Source organism: Abramis brama, assembly GCF_963993115.1.
Source record: "Abramis brama genome assembly, chromosome: 12".
Lineage (NCBI taxonomy): Eukaryota > Metazoa > Chordata > Actinopteri > Cypriniformes > Leuciscidae > Abramis > Abramis brama.
This window is the reverse complement of record NC_139974.1, coordinates 18,374,955-18,394,725: the sequence shown is the minus strand read 5'-3', so window position 1 is coordinate 18,394,725 and position 19,771 is coordinate 18,374,955. Positions and strand designations below refer to the sequence as shown.

General features: G+C 43.3%; 1 long non-coding RNA gene across 1 annotated transcript; it reads right to left on the bottom strand.

Annotated features, from left to right (window-relative positions):
* Window positions 1-508: 508 nt before the first annotated feature.
* LOC311093870 lies at window positions 509-10,667 on the bottom strand. The gene is made up of 3 exons (XR_014608492.1): window positions 10,630-10,667; window positions 7,629-7,663; window positions 509-1,255 (listed from the first exon to the last, which is right to left on the bottom strand). It is a non-coding gene; the product is annotated as an uncharacterized lncRNA (long non-coding RNA).
* Window positions 10,668-19,771: the final 9,104 nt, after the last annotated feature.

Sequence of the window (19,771 nt, the reverse complement as noted above, 5' to 3'; positions counted from 1 at the left end):
CATTTCACAAAATTACAGGCAAAAAAACGTGAAAATACAGAATTGACTTTACAGTCAAAATTAATTAAATTACAGTACATTACTGTTGATAATGGCTTATTAAACCGTGGAAAAACGGATAAATGATGTCAAATTACATTAAAAAAAAAACATTTAACTTTCAAGTTAAACTGTAAATTTAGGGTTTTATAAAGTTATTTTATAATAATGCTGTCTATCTACAGTAATTATCTTTTAATATATAGTTTTTCTGTGTATAATAACTATGAAGTTATGTATAAAAATGCATTAAGTACATAAATTCAAATACAAAGTTTGTATATTTACAGTTTTAATTTTTGCATTTCCAATTTCACAACTTTGACCAATCTCTAATTAAGTACTTAATAATAGCAAATGTACAGTCAATTTCTGTTAAATTAACTAAACGTATTTACCTGCACATTTACAGTATTACTCATTAAACAAACACTGAACATCAAGATATGTGAATGATAGGAAATACAATCTTAGTATATAATTTAGAACATGCAAAAATATCTACATTAAAAGGCAATTGCTGTATGCCTTTATACTCTAATATAACTTATTTTACACATTTACAATTACATTTTATCCAAAGTGACTTAAAAATTAAGAGAACAATAGAAGCAACAAGTGCAGTGACAAGTCCCAGTTAGTGTAGCACAGTACACAAGTTTATTTATTTATTATTAAAACAAAGATTTAGTATTATTGGGTCAAGTGTTTGTAAAAAGATGGATCTTTAGCAGTTTCTTGAAAATGTGTTGAGTTGGGCAGGTCATCCCACCAGCAGGGAACAGTCCAGGTAAAGGTCAGTGAAAGTGATTTTGTGTCTCTTTGGGATGATGGCACCACAAGGCACCGTTCACTTGCAGAACACAAGCTTCTGGAGACACATAGATCTGAAGCAGTGAGTTTAGGTCTTGCTGCAGCATCTGGATCAGCTGCAGAGGTTTGACTGATGCTGGAAGGCCTGCCAGGAGAGCATTACAATAGTCCAGTCTGGATAGAACAAGAGCTTAGACAAGGAGTTGTGTGGCTCCGATAGGAAGGGTCAGATCTTTCTGGTGTTGTATAAGGCAAATCAGCAGGATCGCAGCAAGTATGGTTTGGCTGAAACCATAAGCAGTTCTGTCTTGGCAAGGTTGAGTTGAAGGTGAAGGTCATTCATCCAGCAAGAATTTTCCATCAGGTAGGCTGAGATGTGAGCAGCAACCGTCAGATCCTCTGGCTGGAATGAAAGGTAGAGATATGTGTCATTAAGTGATAGGAAAACGTCTCGGTTACGTATGTAACCCTCGTTCCCTGAGTAGGGAACGGAGACGTTACGTCGGATGACGACGAATGGGGTTTCGCTTAGAAAGCCTATCATCTTCGAGTATATAAAACGAGCCAATGGCAAAGAAATGCCATGGGTCTGCGGAATTTGCATAGCGTATCTCCGCCCCCCCGTGGGGGTATATAAGGAAGTGCGCTGGCAACATGCAGATATGTTTTCGCTGAGGAGCCGAGACTGAACTCAGGCGTTCCAGCGGTACAGCGGAAGTGGCAGGGAGACGTAACGTCTCCGTTCCCTACTCAGGGAACGAGGGTTACATACGTAACCGAGACGTTCCCTTTCGTAGTCACTCCGAGTTACGTCGGATGACGACGAATGGGGTTCCCAGTGTAATCACGCCACCTCTCGACTGTCTTCCAGTGCCCTGCGTAAGTCTGAGCTCCCTGTCGTGAGACTAGCACGGACGAAGGAGTCCTACTTAACACAGGGATACCAAGGTACACTGGGAAGCATATCTCAGTGGAAATATGCAATTATGCCCAGCCCGAAGGGGGGGACTTGAAATACACATATGACCCCGGGGGGCTGCATATGGAGTATCACTGGGGTGTCCAGCCGCAGGTGGAATATTTCAACCCCAGGGGTGGCAAGGTGGCTTGCCGAGGGAAAGACACATGCTCAGAGAGGCTTACAGTGGAATACACATGTGGGGGTCACCCAGAGGGGGAACCATGCACATGGAAGCACCTAGCCAAGCGCGAAAGCTGCCAGTGGCATAACTCTGGCGTTGACGTCGTCAGTGCTGGAGGAGACTCAGGGCTTATTAGGCTCACCTGAGAAGAATATCGCACGTATCCCGTCCGTGGAGAGGACAGCGAAGACACCTGAGCAGAATCTCTTACCGGCTAGTTGAAGCGAGTACATGAGAAGAAACTGGCTCTACTCGGAGATTGTAAAATCTCGCGAACGTGTTAGGTGTCGCCCAGCCTGCAGCTCTGCAGATGTCTGTTAGCGAGGCGCCATGCGCTAGAGCCCAAGAGGATGCCACACTCCGAGTGGAGTGGGCTGTCACACCAAGGGGGCATGGTCGACCTTGCTGCTGGTATGCCAAAGCAATGGCGTCCACTATCCAGTGAGACAACCTTTGCTTGGAGAGAGCCTTTCCCTTCAGCTTCCCACCATGACAGACAAAGAGCTGGTCTGAGGTCCTGAAACACTGCGTTCTGTCTACGTAAGCACAGAGGGCGTGTACTGGACAGAGCAGTGCCAAGGCTGGGTCTGCCTCCTCAAAGGGCAGCGCTTGCAGGTTCACCACCTGATCTCGAAAGGGAGTGGTGGGAACCTTGGGCACATATCCAGGCCGGGGTCTCAGGATCACGTGAGAGTTAGCCGGTCCGAATTCCAGGCACGCTTCGTCAACCGAAAATGCCTGCAGGTCCCCTACCCTCTTGATGGAGGCCAATGCAACCAGGAGCGCTGTCTTCATTGACAGGAACTTAAGCTCCACTGATTGCAGAGGCTCAAAGGGAGCACTCTGCAGGGCAGTTAGAACCACTGAGAGGTCCCAAGAGGGAACGAGGGGAGGACGAGGAGGATTCAGTCTCCTGGCTCCCCTCAGGAACCTGACGATCAGGTCGTGCTTTCCCAAAGACTTACCATCAACTGCGTCGTGATGTGCGGCAATGGCGGCAACATACACTTTCAGGGTGGAGGGAGACAGCCTTCGCTCCAACCCTTCTTGCAGGAAGGAAAGCACGACACTGATGGGGCATTTCGTGGGTTCTAGATTTTTAGAAGAACACCAGTTGACGAAGAGGTTCCACTTCAACGCATAGGCATGTCTCGTGGACGACACTCTAGCGGAAGTGATGGTAGCCACCACCGCTGGTGGTAGGGTACTCAAACCTGCCTCGTCCCGTCCAGGAGCCACACGTGGAGGTTCCAAAGATCGGGACGAGGGTGCCATAAAGTGCCCCGTCCCTGAGAAAGCAGGTCCTTCCTCAGAGGAATTGGCCAGGGAGGTGCTGTCGCGAGGAGTACTAGTTCTGAGAACCAGGTGCGGTTGGGCCAATACGGGGCAACCAAAACTACCTGCTCCTCGTCCTCCCTGATCTTGCGCAAGAAGGCTCACTGGGGAAAACGCATACTTGCGGAGGCCCCGCGGCCAGCTGTGCGCCAGTGCATCCGTGCCGAGCGTGCCCTCGGTCAGGGAATAAAACAGGCCGCAGTGGGACGAGTCGTGGGAGGCAAACAGGTCTACCTGTGCGTCCCCGAACTGATCCCAAATCAGCTGAACCGTCTGGGGATGGAGTCGCCAATCTCCAGCGAGAGGCCGAAGCCGAGACAGCTCGTCGGCTGCCTGGTTCAGGTCTCCCGGGATATAAATGGCTCGAAGCGACCTCAGATGCTTCTGACTCCATATAAGGAGGTGGCGGGCGAGTTGTGACATACGGCGAGAGCGCAGACCACCTTGACGGTTGATGTACGCTACAGTCGCGGTATTGTCCGACCGGACTAGTACGTGTTGACCCCTGAGCAATGCCCGGAAGCGGTGCAGGGCAAGACGTACAGCCAACAACTCGAGGCAATTGACATGCCAAAGGCGCTGGGGTCCTGTCCAGGATCCCGCGGCAGCATGTCCATTGCACATGGCGCCCCAGCCCGTGGTGGAGGCATCTGTTGATACAACAACATGCCTGGACACTCGTTCCAAGGGCACTCCGGCCCGAAGAAAACTGAGGTTCGACCACGGGGTGAAGGTCTGACGGCAGGTCGGAGTCACTGGGACTCGGAGCGTGCCGTGATGCCATGCCCACCTCGGGACTCGATCGCGAAGCCAAAGCTGAAGTGGTCTCATATGAAGCAACCCGAGCGGCGTGACTGCAGCTGCGGATGCCATATGCCCCAGGAGCCTCTGAAATAGTTTCAGCGGGACCACACTCTTGCCCTCGAACTGACGAAGGCAAGCCAGCAGTGATTGCGCGCGCTCGCTCGTAAGCTGCGCGCACATGGCGACCGAGTCGATCTCCATACCGAGAAAAGAGATCCTCTGCACGGGGCAGAGTTTGCTCTTCTCCCAGTTGACCCGAAGGCCCAGACGAGCTAGGTGCCGGAGCACAAGGTCCCTGTGTTCGCAAACCTGGTCTCGAGAGTGAGCTAGGATCAGCCAGTCGTCGAGATAGTTCAGGATGCGAACCCCGTGTTCTCGTAGGGGAACAAGAGCTGCCTCGACGACCTTCGTGAAGATGCGAGGAGACAGGGCTAGCCCGAAAGGGAGAACCGCGTACTGGTATGCCTGCCCCTCGAAAGCAAACCGTAGAAACGGTCTGTGTCGAGGAAGAATGGAGACATGAAAGTAGGCGTCTTTCAGGTCGATCGCTGCAAACCAATCCTGCGGCCGTATGCACTCGAAAATGCGTTTGGCCGTGAGCATCTTGAACGGCATCCTGTGAAGGGAGCGGTTCAAGACGCGCAAGTCGAGGATTGGTCGTAACCCACCGGATTTCTTCGGTACAATGAAGTAAGGGATGTAAAAGCCGGACCTCATTTCGGCTGGAGGGACAGTCTCGATCGCACCCTTCGCCAGTAAGGTAGCGACCTCCGCTCTCATAACCGGGGCATTGCCACCGACCATAGTGAAGCGGACTCCCCTGAAGCGGGGAGGAGACCGCGCGAACTGAATCGCGTAGCCGAGCCTGATGGTCCTCGCGACCCAGCGGGACAGCCTGGGAAGCTCTAACCAGGCTTCCAGGAACTGTACCAGCGGGGTCATGCGGACCACAGACGTACCCTCGGTGATGCAGCGAGGCGGAATGACCGGCCCAGGCGTGGGTGGCATAGCGGCCTGGTGCGGGGGCACGGTCATTAGCCGCGTCCTGCCAGAGGAGGCCAGGGGAGGACCAGCGTCCCACGGGGGCGTGCTCTGGCAGGGAACTGGCGACAGAGGGGGACGAGAGTGGCGAGGCTCGTGAGCGGCGCGCACTGTCATCCGGACACTCTGTGTGCTCAGAGATGGGGAAGTGAGTTCTTTCTTTAACCACATTAGGGTGCTGGCCGTCGTGGGACGGATTCTCCCAAGGATTCTCCCCCGGCCCTCCACCGGGGGAAGGAGCGGCCCTGCTACCGTCTCCTGGGAAGAACTCAACGCCATCTCTGAGCAGCCCGTCTCAGGAGCGCCGCTTGGCCTGGCGTTTAGCGGGGCACGGGGCGGGAGAGGGCTGTGGCGCCTTCCTGCGACGTCCTCCACGACGCGACCCGGATGGAGGCTGCTGCTGGGGCCGTGCGGGAGGGGCGGGAGCCGTAGGAGGGCGCCCTCGGCTGCGAGCAGTCTGAGGCACCTGAGCCGACGGCTGGGTGGAGGCAGCAGCTGGCCGTCGGGGCAGGACGTGTTTGAGAGCCTCAGTCTGCTTCTGGGCGGTCGAGAACTGCTGGGCAAAGTCCTCCACCGCCCCGCCGAAGAGGCCAGCCTGGGATATGGGAGTGTCGAGGAACCGGGTCCGCTCGGCCTCACGCATATCGGCCAGGTTGAGCCACAGATGTCTCTCCTGGACCACGCAAGTGGACATCACCTGACCCAGGGAGCATGCGGTCACCTTCGTCGCTCGAAGAGCAAGGTCGGTGGCGGCACGCAGCTCATCAAAGAGCCCTGGGTCAGTCCTCCCCTCGTGCATGTCACGCAACATCTGGGCCTGGTAGACCTGGAGTGTCGCCATGGCATGCAGTGAGGAGGCCGCCAGCCCCGCAGCTCTATAGGCCTTAGCCACAAGTGTGGAGGAGAACCTACAGGCCTTGGAGGGGTGCTTAGGGTCGCCGCGAGAAGACGCACTCTGAGGACACAGTTGCATCGCAACAGAGCGCTCAACCCGGGGAACCCCAGTGTACCCTTTGGCGGCCGCCTGATCGAGAGGAGGCAAGGCGGAGGAGGTCGCCGAGCGATCACGGGAAGACAAGGGTGCCTTCCAGGACCTCGTGACCTCCTCATGCACGTCCGGGAAAAAAAGGCATTGGGGTCACGCGCTGACGAGGATCAGCGGCGGCACCCAAAAACCAATCGTCCAGCCGCGAGCGCACCGGACCAGGTGGCGGGGACCACTCAAGCCCGATGGCCGCGGCTGCCCGGGAAAGCATGGCCGTCATCTCGGGATCAGACTCGGGCAATGCTGGGACACCCGAAGGTGGCAGCACAGCCGAATCCTCACTTCCTAAGGACTCCTGCCCACCTTGTGATGCAGCGATCGACATCACATCTTCCTCTGGAGCGCCAAATGAGACCCGCGGCAAGTCAGAGGACTGTACAGCGGGCTCATTTGAAACGCTCGCGGGTTGCACGGCGCTAGAGGACGGTGTGGAGCGTGGAATGGTCGGCGCTTTGTTCCACACCGTAACCCTCAGGTCACCCTGGCCGCCAGCCGAAGTACTAGCTCTCGCGGAGCCAGTAGATCGGGGTGCGGATGAGGGGACTCTACCATGAAGGTCATTGAGTCTAGACCGCAACCGTGCGATGGGCATGTTCCCGCAATGGGAACATGACTCATCCACAAACGCTGCCTTAGCGTGCTCAATACCCAGGCACACAAGACAGCGATTGTGCCCATCAGAGTCAGAAATGAGAAGACCGCAACCAGAAGTGCACGGGCGAGGCATCTTTAAAAAGACGTGCCGCGTGCAAGCTCTTTTAGAAAGGAGATTTCTCCGCAAATGCTGAAGCGACCAGGGAGAGAACACACAAACACTGGCAAATCACTGCACAGATAAGCAGGGAATGTGCACTCGCTGGAACTCGCTGTCACACCAACACTTGGAGAGAGGCTCGTTCGAAGAGAAGAGATGAATCTCAGGATTGGCTTGTGGAGTGAAGTACATCAACTTGGCTCCGAAGCGAAAACATATCTGCATGTTGCCAGCGCACTTCCTTATATACCCCCACGGGGGGGCGGAGATACGCTATGCAAATTCCGCAGACCCATGGCATTTCTTTGCCATTGGCTCGTTTTATATACTCGAAGATGATAGGCTTTCTAAGCGAAACCCCATTCGTCGTCATCCGACGTAACTCGGAGTGACTACGAAAGGGAACCCATATTTCTAAATGACAGAGCCTAGTTACAATACAAAAAAAAATAGATGGGTGGAATCTAACACAATCGTGGTCTTACTGTAGCATAACCAAACCTTGTGCAGCTCCAGTGGCCTCACAAGGATCAAATTAATATTCACATGGGAAAATATAGTATAAAACAAATTAAATTTTCTGCCACTTTTAGTGCAATCATATGGAATCAGAAGACTCGGCCATTACAATATTTTAAATGACTTCTTCCCATACCTTGTTTGCCATGATCATTCTGCTTTCCACTTGACCTGAAATCACACAAAAAATATATATATATATTTTTTTTTACAACTCAGTATTACATTTACACATGTCAGAATATGTTCCACTGGGACAATGCAAAACCTCAACTGACTTTATAAGCCTAATATATGCACATACAGTGAGGAAAATAAGTATTTGAACACCCTGCTATTTTGCAAGTTCTCCCACTTGGAAATCATGGAGGGGTCTGAAATTGTCATCGTAGGTGCATGTCCACAGTGAGAGACATAATCTTAAAAAAAAATCCAGAAATCACAATATATGATTTTTTAACTATTTATTTGTATGACACAGCTGCAAATAAGTATTTGAACACCTGCCTATCAGCTAGAATTCTGACCCTCAAAGACCTGTTAGTCTGCCTTTAAAATGTCCACCTCCACTCCATTTATTATCCTAAATTAGATGCACCTGTTTGAGGTCGTTAGCTGCATAAAGACACCTGTCCACCCCATACAATCAGTAAGAATCCAACTACTAACATGGCCAAGACCAAAGAGCTGTCCAAAGACACTAGAGACAAAATTGTACACCTCCACAAGGCTGGAAAGGGCTACGGGGAAATTGCCAAGCAGCTTGGTGAAAAAAGGTCCACTGTTGGAGCAATCATTAGAAAATGGAAGAAGCTAAACATGACTGTCAATCTCCCTCGGACTGGGGCTCCATGCAAGATCTCACCTCGTGGGGTCTCAATGATCCTAAGAAAGGTGAGAAATCAGCCCAGAACTACACGGGAGGAGCTGGTCAATGACCTGAAAAGAGCTGGGACCACCGTTTCCAAGGTTACTGTTGGTAATACACTAAGACGTCATGGTTTGAAATCATGCATGGCACGGAAGGTTCCCCTGCTTAAACCAGCACATGTCAAGGCCCGTCTTAAGTTTGCCAATGATCATTTGGATGATCCAGAGGAGTCATGGGAGAAAGTCATGTGGTCAGATGAGACCAAAATAGAACTTTTTGGTCATAATTCCACTAAACGTGTTTGGAGGAAGAAGAATGATGAGTACCATCCCAAGAACACCATCCCTACTGTGAAGCATGGGGGTGGTAGCATCATGCTTTGGGGGTGTTTTTCTGAACATGGGACAGGGCTGCACTGTATTAAGGAGAGGATGACCGGGGCCATGTATTGCGAGATTTTGGGGAACAACATCCTTCCCTCAGTTAGAGCATTGAAGATGGGTCGAGGCTGGGTCTTCCAACATGACAATGACCCGAAGCACACAGCCAGGATAACCAAGGAGTGGCTCTGTAAGAAGCATATCAAGGTTCTGCCGTGGCCTAGCCAGTCTCCAGACCTAAACCCAATAGAGAGTCTTTGGAGGGAGCTCAAACTCCGTGTTTCTCAGCGACAGCCCAGAAACCTGACTGATCTAGAGAAGATCTGTGTGGAGGAGTGGGCCAAAATCCCTCCTGCAGTGTGTGCAAACCTGGTGAAAACCTACAGGAAACGTTTGACCTCTGTAATTGCAAACAAAGGCTACTGTACCAAATATTAACATTGATTTTCTCAGGTGTTCAAATACTTATTTGCAGCTGTATCATACAAATAAATAGTTAAAAAATCATACATTGTGATTTCTGGATTTTTTTTTTTAGATTATGTCTCTCACAGTGGACATGCACCTACGATGACAATTTCAGACCCCTCCATGATTTCTAAGTGGGAGAACTTGCAAAATAGCAGGGTGTTCAAATACTTATTTTCCTCACTGTATATGCATTCTATAGCTACGTGTTGGCAAGCATGCAGCCAGAATATGCAATTTATCATGTGGTGTTCATATTCTAGCCTCATGTGTTTTCCTGTATCATCAACAAGTACAGTATTTACTGAATTCGTTTTCTTAACGGTCTTGATAGTCACGTTAACCCTTATGAAAATGAACTATGGTTTAACCAAAAAACAAACAAACCTTGTAACGTTAGGCCTATTTGTAGTATAACTGTGGTTATTAAAAATGGTAATAAAAATCCGCCAAAAACGTAGTTACTATTTTTTAAGAGAAGAGTTTTCAGCTTCCAGACAGTGTTTCAAAATGTCCCGCCATTTAAGAGATTGATTTACTGACAGATACTATCGCGTATTAACAAAGATTGTATACACAATTAAACGGACTTTATGTATAACAAGTCTACGAAAGCTTGTTTTAGGTCTTTTGAGGTGTGGGTTCAACTGATCTTTCTTAAAACAGATGGAAAATGTAAAGATGCATGCTACATTTTCAGTGTTTTGCCTCCAGCTCTCGACAGGTAACTGAACATCATTTAAAATGCTAACGTTAGCTTGAAAACTGTAACGTAAACTTAAAGCTGCAGTCAGCAAGTCTGGCAGATTGGGTCGACTTAGCCAAAATTTTGAATGTTTACAACTCTCATGCCCCTCCCCCACTATCAGCGAGCACCCTCCCATCGAGGTCGTGCTCGTCAGTGCGTCACTGTGCGTGTCGTGTGTACCTGATTTTCTGTGAACGTGTCCGTCTCTTCAGCATCGATCAACACCATGGACTCGGAGGTAGGCTGCCCTGGCTAATCTATCCATAGATAGCAATAACCGAGGAATTGGAAGCTTGTTAGTAGATTTTCTCTCCGCCATCACGTGTCATGCAATCTTCAGGCGAACTTCAGGCATGGCGTGTGCATGTGATATTGTAATGTGCGTGAGGGAGGGGGGATCTGTGGAGTGTGCACGACCTGTGATTGACAGTCAGATCTCACACCCCCCTGCGCTGATTGGACCCGATGATCCGGGAGCGGTGGATTTTTGCAAAACAAATAACACGCTCCAGGTGGAGTTAGAAGCTCGGGTTTTTTTCTAAAACCACTTTATTTATGTTGTTCTGTCGGATTATAGTGTCAATTTCACTGAATATGATCAATTTTTTTTTGCAGACGGCAGCTTTAACACAAATGTAATATAAAATATCGTTCACATGTAGACTCTTACCTCAGCCGGTGATCGGTTGGCATGATGTCCGCTGTGACGAACCAGGCTCACTGAAAAGGGTGTTATTTCCGAAGAATCCAAACCAATGACATTATATAGATCAGTGATCCAAACGGACTGACTGACAACAGGGCTCCTGCTCACGGCTGCTCTCGACGAATACGATTGCTTTGAACTGTTAATCTCACAATCCACTTCACGAGAGTAGACTGAATTCAAATCTCCCGCTTCGCTTGCCCTTGATACAGATCCAAAGTCGACTGATCAGCTAACTGTTGTGGGCGGGACTAAACAGCGGAAACGTAATGGCGGCGAATTTGAATCTGCGTCATCGCGCGCGCACACACACACACACACAAAGCCCTGAATGTGCAGCAACGGAGATTTGGAAACATATTAATAAAATATACATGAAATTATGGGAGAATAAGACAATGAAATAATGATCAAAATGAGCATCTATTTGCAAGACAAGATTAAAAGACTATAGCCTATGCAATAAAAATAGAATTCAATACAGGTCTACTGTAGCCTATGTAGGGTAGGCTACTGTATGTACAAATACTATTATTTAACCTTAAAAAAAACTCACTTTAACCCCCACATGCTTAATAATCTGTAAGGACAACATATTGAATAGATGCAGATTTCTGCAGTTATACCTTCTTTTCTTTGTTTTCTAATTTCACAGAAAAAAATCTGTAAAATATTACTTTGTAAAAATACAGACAAGTTCCTTTTAAAAAACGTAAAATTGATGTAAAACCAAAATACAAGCAATTACCTGTAAATTTAATAGTGGCGTTGTATTGTATAATGGCATTGTATAATGACAAAACAGTAAAATTGTGTGAAAAAAAAAATACAGACCATTACCTGTAAAATTACACTTTTTTTTACAGTGTAGGCAACATAAAACCACAAAATGTAGAAATTTACATTATTATATTTACTTAAGAACAATCAAATAGTACAAGAACAAAAATAAGACAAAAAACTGAACAAAAAAAAATAAAAAAATAATCTTTTTGATCTTCTCAGCTCCGTGAGCTTCGAATTGATAGATGTGCCTATCTGAGCTAGGCATCATGTATGACAGTTGCCAAAGTGAGATATGAGCTACAAAATGACCATCCTGCCATGAGCTATATAGGAGACATATCTTGTATGTACATATAGGGCTTATATGTGGATATAAAGAAGCAATACAGGAGACCTATATGGCCTGTATATGCACATATATGCACCTCAATTTTGCCTATATGTGGCATATATACGCATATATGCAGCATATATATTATCATATATGTGCATATATGCTGTATATATGCAGCATATATGTGCATATAAACTGCATATAGGTTTCATATATGCGCATATATCCTCATATAGGTTCTTTCCATGTGGGTAGGCTGCTTATAAGGTCCTTCCGATCACCACCACATCTTCAGAGAAATACGTTACTTGACAATAATGCAAGCTTCAGGATATAGGGTGACAGACCAGATGAGCCTCTGTACATCATGTTGCAGCATATGTAATGTTAGTCTGCTAACACCTTTCCAAAAGTTTTGTTCGTACAAAATTTATTTCAAAGCATAATCGTAAAAGTTTAAATATGATCTTTTAAAATGAAAAGATTGTTTAAATTAAATCTTTAAAGTTTTAATACATTTGTATCTTCTATTTATCTTTTAGAAGTATAAAGTATAATTTGTATTAAACAACGTCTGTTCAAAACTTTAGATTGTTGAAAATTTTTAAGAAAAAACTGTACTTAGTCATCTTAAATCTCATTTATATGAAAAGATTCAATCAGCATTTTTGTCCATGCGGGGTTTCAATTTTTATGGTGGGGGCTTTCCATAGCCATAATGATTTTTGTACTGTAACTGCATATGCTATCCCGTACACCTAAACACGACCATCACAGAAAACTAAATTTTTTACATTTTCAATAAATAAATAAATAAATCATTTAATATCAGTTCTAAGCTGTTTTGCACACACACACACACACACACACACACACACACGCACACCTCCTCGATTGTGAAGGCTTTTTTTTGTTAAAGGCCCTACAAGTTAGTTCTTAATTTCAGTTGTGTAAATTACAAAACAGCATTTTTCAACCGAGTGAATCTACACAAAAATGAGAGGTCTTCAGAAGTCGTGTCTTCCGGGGTCAGTGGATCTCCTGAGAATATTTAATTTCCCTTAAAAACCAAAGATTAAGCTAAATGACACTAGGTTCCAGCGTTCCCTTCTGAAATCAAATACTCTATACGCTTTGTATTACACTTTTTCAAAGAATAACCTTGGTTTAAAGTTTGAACACAAATTTAAAAGCATTCTTTTCATATTTGCTGTGTTCTGACACAATGTCATTAATTGGTACTTTTTCTTGTATAAAAAGTACTTTTCTTATTTCTACAAAGGTTCAATTCCAATTCATTTCCTAGCAAGTATAAAGTAAAAAAAATGATATATGATATGTCTGATGCAATGTTTTTGCAACAAAATAGGTGCTGCAATACTCCAAACAGTTCCTCACACAATGACAGCATTAAGGATGGTCAACGGCTTAGGTCAGTTGGTGAAAACACTGCATGTGTAAGGTAGTTTTCCAGCTTTTCCCCAAAAATCAAATACTGTATTACACTTTTCAACGGAGAATTTAGCTTTAAAGTTAGAATAAAAAGTTTTAAAACCAAATGTATCCTCATACCTGTTGTGTTCTGACACAAGGTTCTAACTGGTTCTTTTTGTTTTATAAATTCACTTTTCTGTTCATGCCTCCAACAGACAGAAAGCCTGTCGCAATGCTAACATTTTAAAATTCTACATATATTTTGAGTAGATAACCGATAGTATATCCTCATATCCTCAGTAAAGGGTTTCACCCTGTGTGTTTCCACACTGATTAAGGATAATTCGGGAGATATAAGAAATTAAAAAATGATATACACTATATACGTGCAATAGATCATAGCTACTGTAGAAAAAGTAAGATCATGCTTTGAATTAAGACGAGTAAAATGAAATATTCGCTCAAGACAAACTTTACTTATGCTGGACCACAGAGGCACATGAAAATGAAAAATCTCTGAAAATGTGTGGTGATTTTGTGTGTGTGTGTGTGTGTGTGTGTGCAAAACAGCTTAGAACTGATATTAAATGATTTATTTATTTATTTTTTTGAAAATGTAAAAAATTTAGTTTTCTGTGATGGTCGTGTTTAGGTGTACAGGATAGCATATGCAGTTACAGTACAAAAATCATTATGGCTATGGAAAGCCCCCAACCATAAAAATTTAAACCCTGCATGGACAAAAATGCTGATTGAATCTTTTCATATAAATGAGATTTAAGATGACTAAGTACAGTTTTTTCTTTAAAATTTTCAACAATCTAAAGTTTTGAACAGACGTTGTTTAATACAAATTATACTTTATACTTCTAAAAGATAAATAGAAGATATGAATGTATTAAAACTTTAAAGATTTAATTTAAACAATCTTTTCATTTTAAAAGATCATATTTAAACTTTTACGATTATGCTTTGAAATAAATTTAGTACGAACAAAACTTTCTCTCTGGAAAGGCGTTAGCAGAGTAACATTACATATGCTGCAACATGATGCACAGAGGATCATCTGGTCTGTCACCCTATATCCTGAAGCTTGCATTATTGTCAAGTAACGTATTTATCTGAAGATGTGGTGGTGATCAGAAGGACCTTATAAGCAGCCTATCAAAGGGGGGTGGCCTGAGGCATCATCGGTTCTAAATGTTTTTATTGTTGCTCTCTCTCTCTCTCTGAAGATATGTGGGGATTTTCTCACAGATACAACTTAAGGAATTATTGAACATTTCACATGTGTGAGATGACTTGTGACACTTCAAATTTCGAATTATTTTACATACCCCTGATAAATTAAAAATATACTTTAAGTTCAAGTCAAGTTTTTCCACAGACCATCGATGCAGAATATGTTTTTATTAAGACTTTAAATAATTCATTTAATTAAATTTAAAACATCTTTTATTTTTAAAAGATATAATTTAAACTTTTAAGATTATACTTTGAAATAAATTTAGCACTAACAAAACATTCACAATGTCTCATGACTGTCAAACGCTGGTGCAGGGCCGGAGTGGGGCCACTTTTCAGCCCGGGAGTTTCAGGCCCAAGACCGGCCCTCTTTTTCCATGGTGGAATTCCAAATTAGCACTTTTTCCAAATTGGATAAATGAAGCAACAGTTCAGCTCTTACCATTGTGTAGTTTTTATTAATAACATGGTTCAACAAATAATGTAAAGGTTAAATAATAATTCACTTAAGCTGAGAAGTTAACAAAAAATGTTCCACTATTCCACAAGGATAGGTTGATAAATTAACAAAAGCAGAAAGAAAGAAAGAAAAGAAAGCATTTGAAATGTATCCCACTCTTCCACAAAGAGGCATATTGAACTAATGTTTACAGATTTATTTGTATTCAAAAATATTTTAAACTCATTGCATTTTAGTGAACCCATTCATACGTTGAATGGACATCTATATGTTAGGAGCTACTTCTTCAACTCTCTTGAAAATGTAAGATGATTTTATTTATTCATCTAAAACTAAAATAATTGGTTCAGTAGATTTTTAGTAAGATATTTATTTTTATATCAAGTGATATATTCATTTAGTCAGGGGGCCAATTCTGAAAAGGGCTTCCGTTAAGACTTTTGCGGACATGTTTTGGTACAAGCTGTCACCCTATTTTTTTAGTTAGAAGACACCCATAGGTAAGATATTAGGGTGGTTGTCAAGCTGAATTTTTTTTTTTTGTGTGACTTGTACAAGCAATTTCAGGCCAATGCTCAACACGACATGCCAACAGTAAATGTTGAATATCTCCACAACCACAAGGACCATATTCATAAAAATGGTATCAAATGAAAGCCAACATTCATGGGATGTCTGCTGAAGTGTCAGAATGAACATTTATTGTACAGTGTAAGAGACAACAGAACTAGAACATGAAAAAAACTATCTCCGCCTAAAGAGAACCAGTTTTCAAAGTGAATATCAGCTTGGAAACATAACCTAGTATCCCAAAACCTCTATCAATCAGTACCCATATCTATGGGAATGAGTCAAGCCAAGTTTAAAGCTTGTAGGGAGAGACAGTGCAATGCTGCACAAGTTATAATACTTTAATGTCAAGGCGGAAATTTAGAACTGTAGATGATGGTCTATGGTGCTATTTGACTTAATTAGTGTACCAGGTTGTAACACAAATTATATTTAATTATCACTATAGTTATTAATTCCATCCTAACAAAACTGCTCTCTCACTTCTTTAGGGTTAGGGGTTAGTAACTAGTTAGTAGTAATAACTATGTAATAGTCGTATGGCAAAGGTATGTTTTTCCCCATCAAAGCAGTGGCTCTCAGGTTGGCAGAGGTTGGCTCTCAGGTTGTCAGTCTCATCCCTTTGAGACTGAATGGATTGAATAAGCAAGGTCAAGCTAAGCACAATGCAAATAATGGTGTGTGTCTATTATATTGCAAAAATATTGCACAGTATTATACTACAATAATCTCCAGAAAGAGCACAAAGACACCACTTCCTGAAAAATCACTTCAATCAAAGGGCTTTATCTTGGCTGTATTTTCCATATTTGTCTTGACAAATGAAACATTACAGAATGCATAGCTGATATAAAAAATTGGATGACTCATAATTTCCTACTTCTAAATTCTGAAAAAACAGAGATTCTAATTATTGGACAAAAAACTTCCTCACGTAATAACCTAGAATACTGTCTAACACTTGATGGCTGCTCTGTTAAGTCTTCGTCGTCGGTTAGGAACCTGGGTGTGCTCTTTGATACCAATCTTTCATTTGAAAGTCACGTGTCTAGTATCTGTAAAACCGCATTTTTCCATCTTAAAAATATATCTAAATTACGTCATATGCTCTCATTGACAATTGCGGAACAATTAGTTCATGCTTTCATGACATCAAGGCTAGATTATTGTAATGCTCTACTAGGTGGTTGCCCTGCACGCTTAATAAACAAACTACAGCTAGTTCAAAACGCAGCAGCTCAAGTTCTTACCAGAACCAGGAAGTATGACCATATTAGCCCGGTTCTGTCAACACTGCATTGGCTCCCTATTAATCATCGCATCAATTTTAAAATATTGCTGATTACTTACAAAGCACTAAATGGTTTAGCTCCGCAGTACTTGAGCGAGCTCTTAACGCATTATAGTCCTTCACGTCTATTGCGATCTCAAAATTCCGGCCAGTTGATAATACCTAGAATATCAAAATCGACTGCTGGCGGTAGATCCTTTTCCTATTTAGCACCAAAACTTTGGAAAAATCTTCCTAACATTGTCCGGGAAGCAGACACACTCTGTCAGTTCAAAGCTAGATTAAAGACACATCTCTTTGACCTAGCATTCACATAATACATTATAGACTTCTATAATTCAATGTTAGGCTGCATAGATTAGGTCAGCTGGAACCGGGAACACTTCCCATAAATCCTGATGTACTTGTTACATCATGAGAAGAATGGCATCTACGCTAATTTTAGTGTCTTCCTCCCGCAGCCTGCCGGATCCAGGCCGTATCCAGATCTGACGAAGGACCTTTGCCTGGACCCGATGACAACGCAGTGCTGAAGTGCCAACTAGTCTCTCCCTATGGAGGATCCCTTTACCACCCTACAGATAAAGCGTCGTCAGGAAAACTCAATTTGCGTATCTACCCCGAATTGATAAAAATAAAATAAAATAAAATTCTTAATCAAAACTATAAGGAAACACCAGTAATTTGTTTAGGCTTGGTTTGTAGGGAATTACAAACCTGCACACATATATTCAAATGCACATAACTATAGAACCAATTCTTGATGCGCATATGAACGCCATCAGCTTTTCTCACAGGATCGCGTTTAAAGTTTGTGTAGAGAGAATGGTGTCGTCTTGGCGGCCCCTAATTTAATAACAAATGATCGTTGCGACAGAAGCGAATCAATCAAAACTAACTTTAGCTGGAAAATAACTTTATTAAAGAACATCTATAAAGCCAAAACAATCTTACCTTAAATTATACGTTTATCTCTGTAAAGCTGCTTTGAAACAATCTACATTGTTAAAAGCGCTATATAAATGAAGATGACTTGACTTGACATTTTTCCCAATCATTATCTCTTCCTATTTGTTTTTCTTTGGACGCTAGGCTTACAGCTCCCTCTGGATCCATGTTATCTCATCTGAAGGCAAAGAAATTTTTCACTACACTAGTCTGATTGGTTTCTGAGTGGATCACTACAATGTCCTCTGACATAAGCTGAGGGCTTTGCTATCTAACAAACTTATTAACACTTTAAGCTATAGCAGACTGTAAAATAGGCTGCTGTGCAGCAAATAAATTAAAAACATAATATTTCTATTACACATCTGCACAAAAGTTAATTTACCTATTAGTAAGTAAGCTAGTAATTATGAAAGTAAATTAGCCTAGCTATACACTCACCTAAAGGATTATTAGGAACACCTGTTCAATTTCTCAATTTTGAGTGTGGCATGGTTGTTGGTGCCAGACGGGCCGGTCTGAGTATTTCACAATCTGCTCAGTTACTGGGATTTTCACGCACAACCATTTCTAGGGTTTACAAAGAATGGTGTGAAAAGGGAAAAACATCCAGTATGCGGCAGTCCTGTGGGTGAAAATGCCTTGTTGATGCTAGAGGTCAGAGGAGAATGGGCCGACTGATTCAAGCTGATAGAAGAGCAACTTTGACTGAAATAACCACTCGTTACAACCGAGGTATGCTCAATAGATCAAGTTAATCTGTTGTGTGATTGTGTGATTCACTCCTTTATAAAGTTTTGTTCACACTGTACTGTTGACACCTGCTGTGATCATCTTCTCTGGATCTGCTGCCTCAATCTGCTGCCAAATCACAGCTGTGCTGACACAACAGTGACCCTTGTGGTGTGATACTCTTGTGGTATTTATTGATTATTATTTTTTAATGATCATGCTTGCACATAAGTTGGATTATATTGCACATTTACCCAAAATTACAATAGGTAACATGGAAGAAAATGGAAGCACTTTGGGAAAAAAATCCGCTTTTACCACTTTTAAGAATATAGTGCTAAAATGGACAAAAAAACATTTTCTAAGCTGACAACCTGGCTAGAACACATGTTGAGGGGTTAAATATTAATACTGGATAGGTTGTATGCTTGTACCAAAAAGTGTCCAACAAAGTTTTAATATCAGTTTTGGCCCCCTGACTAATTTAAAGAACAGAATATTTTTCAACCTTTTCAACTATTGCTAGTGTGAAATCTTGTGAAATATACAACAGCATTATCAGAAAACCTCTTTTTATCACTTCCACAGTGCCCAGCAATCCCACTGTGCTCTGGAATGTGGAGGGTGGGTGGGAGGGAGCTGCTTGTGACACATATCCTGAGATACTAGACACATGACTTTCAAATGAAAGATTGGTATCAAAGAGCACACCCAGGTTCCTAACCGATAACAAAGACTTGACAGAGCAGCGATCAAGTGTTAGACAGTATTCTAGGTTATTACGTGAGGAAGCTTTTTGTCCAATAATTAGAATCTCTGTTTTTTCAGAATTAAGTAGTAGGAAATTACTAGTCATCCAATTTTTTTTATATCAGCTATGCATTCCATTAATTTTATGAATTGGTAAGTTTCGTCAGGGCGTGAAGAAATACAGTGGGGAGAACAAGTATTTGATACACTGCCGATTTTGCAGGTTTTCCTACTTACAAAGCATGTAGAGGTCTGTAATTTTTATCAGGTACACTTCAACTGTGAGAGACGGAATCTAAAACAAAAATGCAGAAAATCACATTGTATGATTTTTAAATAATTAATTTACATTTTATTGCATGACATAAGTATTTGATCACCTACCAACCAGTAAGAATTCCGGCTCTCACAGACCTGTTAGTTTTTCTTTAAGAAGCCCTCCTGTTCTCCACTCATTACCTGTAAAACTGCACCTGTTTAAACTCGTTACCTGTATAAAAGACACCTGTCCACACACTTAATCAAACAGACTCCAACCTCTCCACAATGGCCAAGA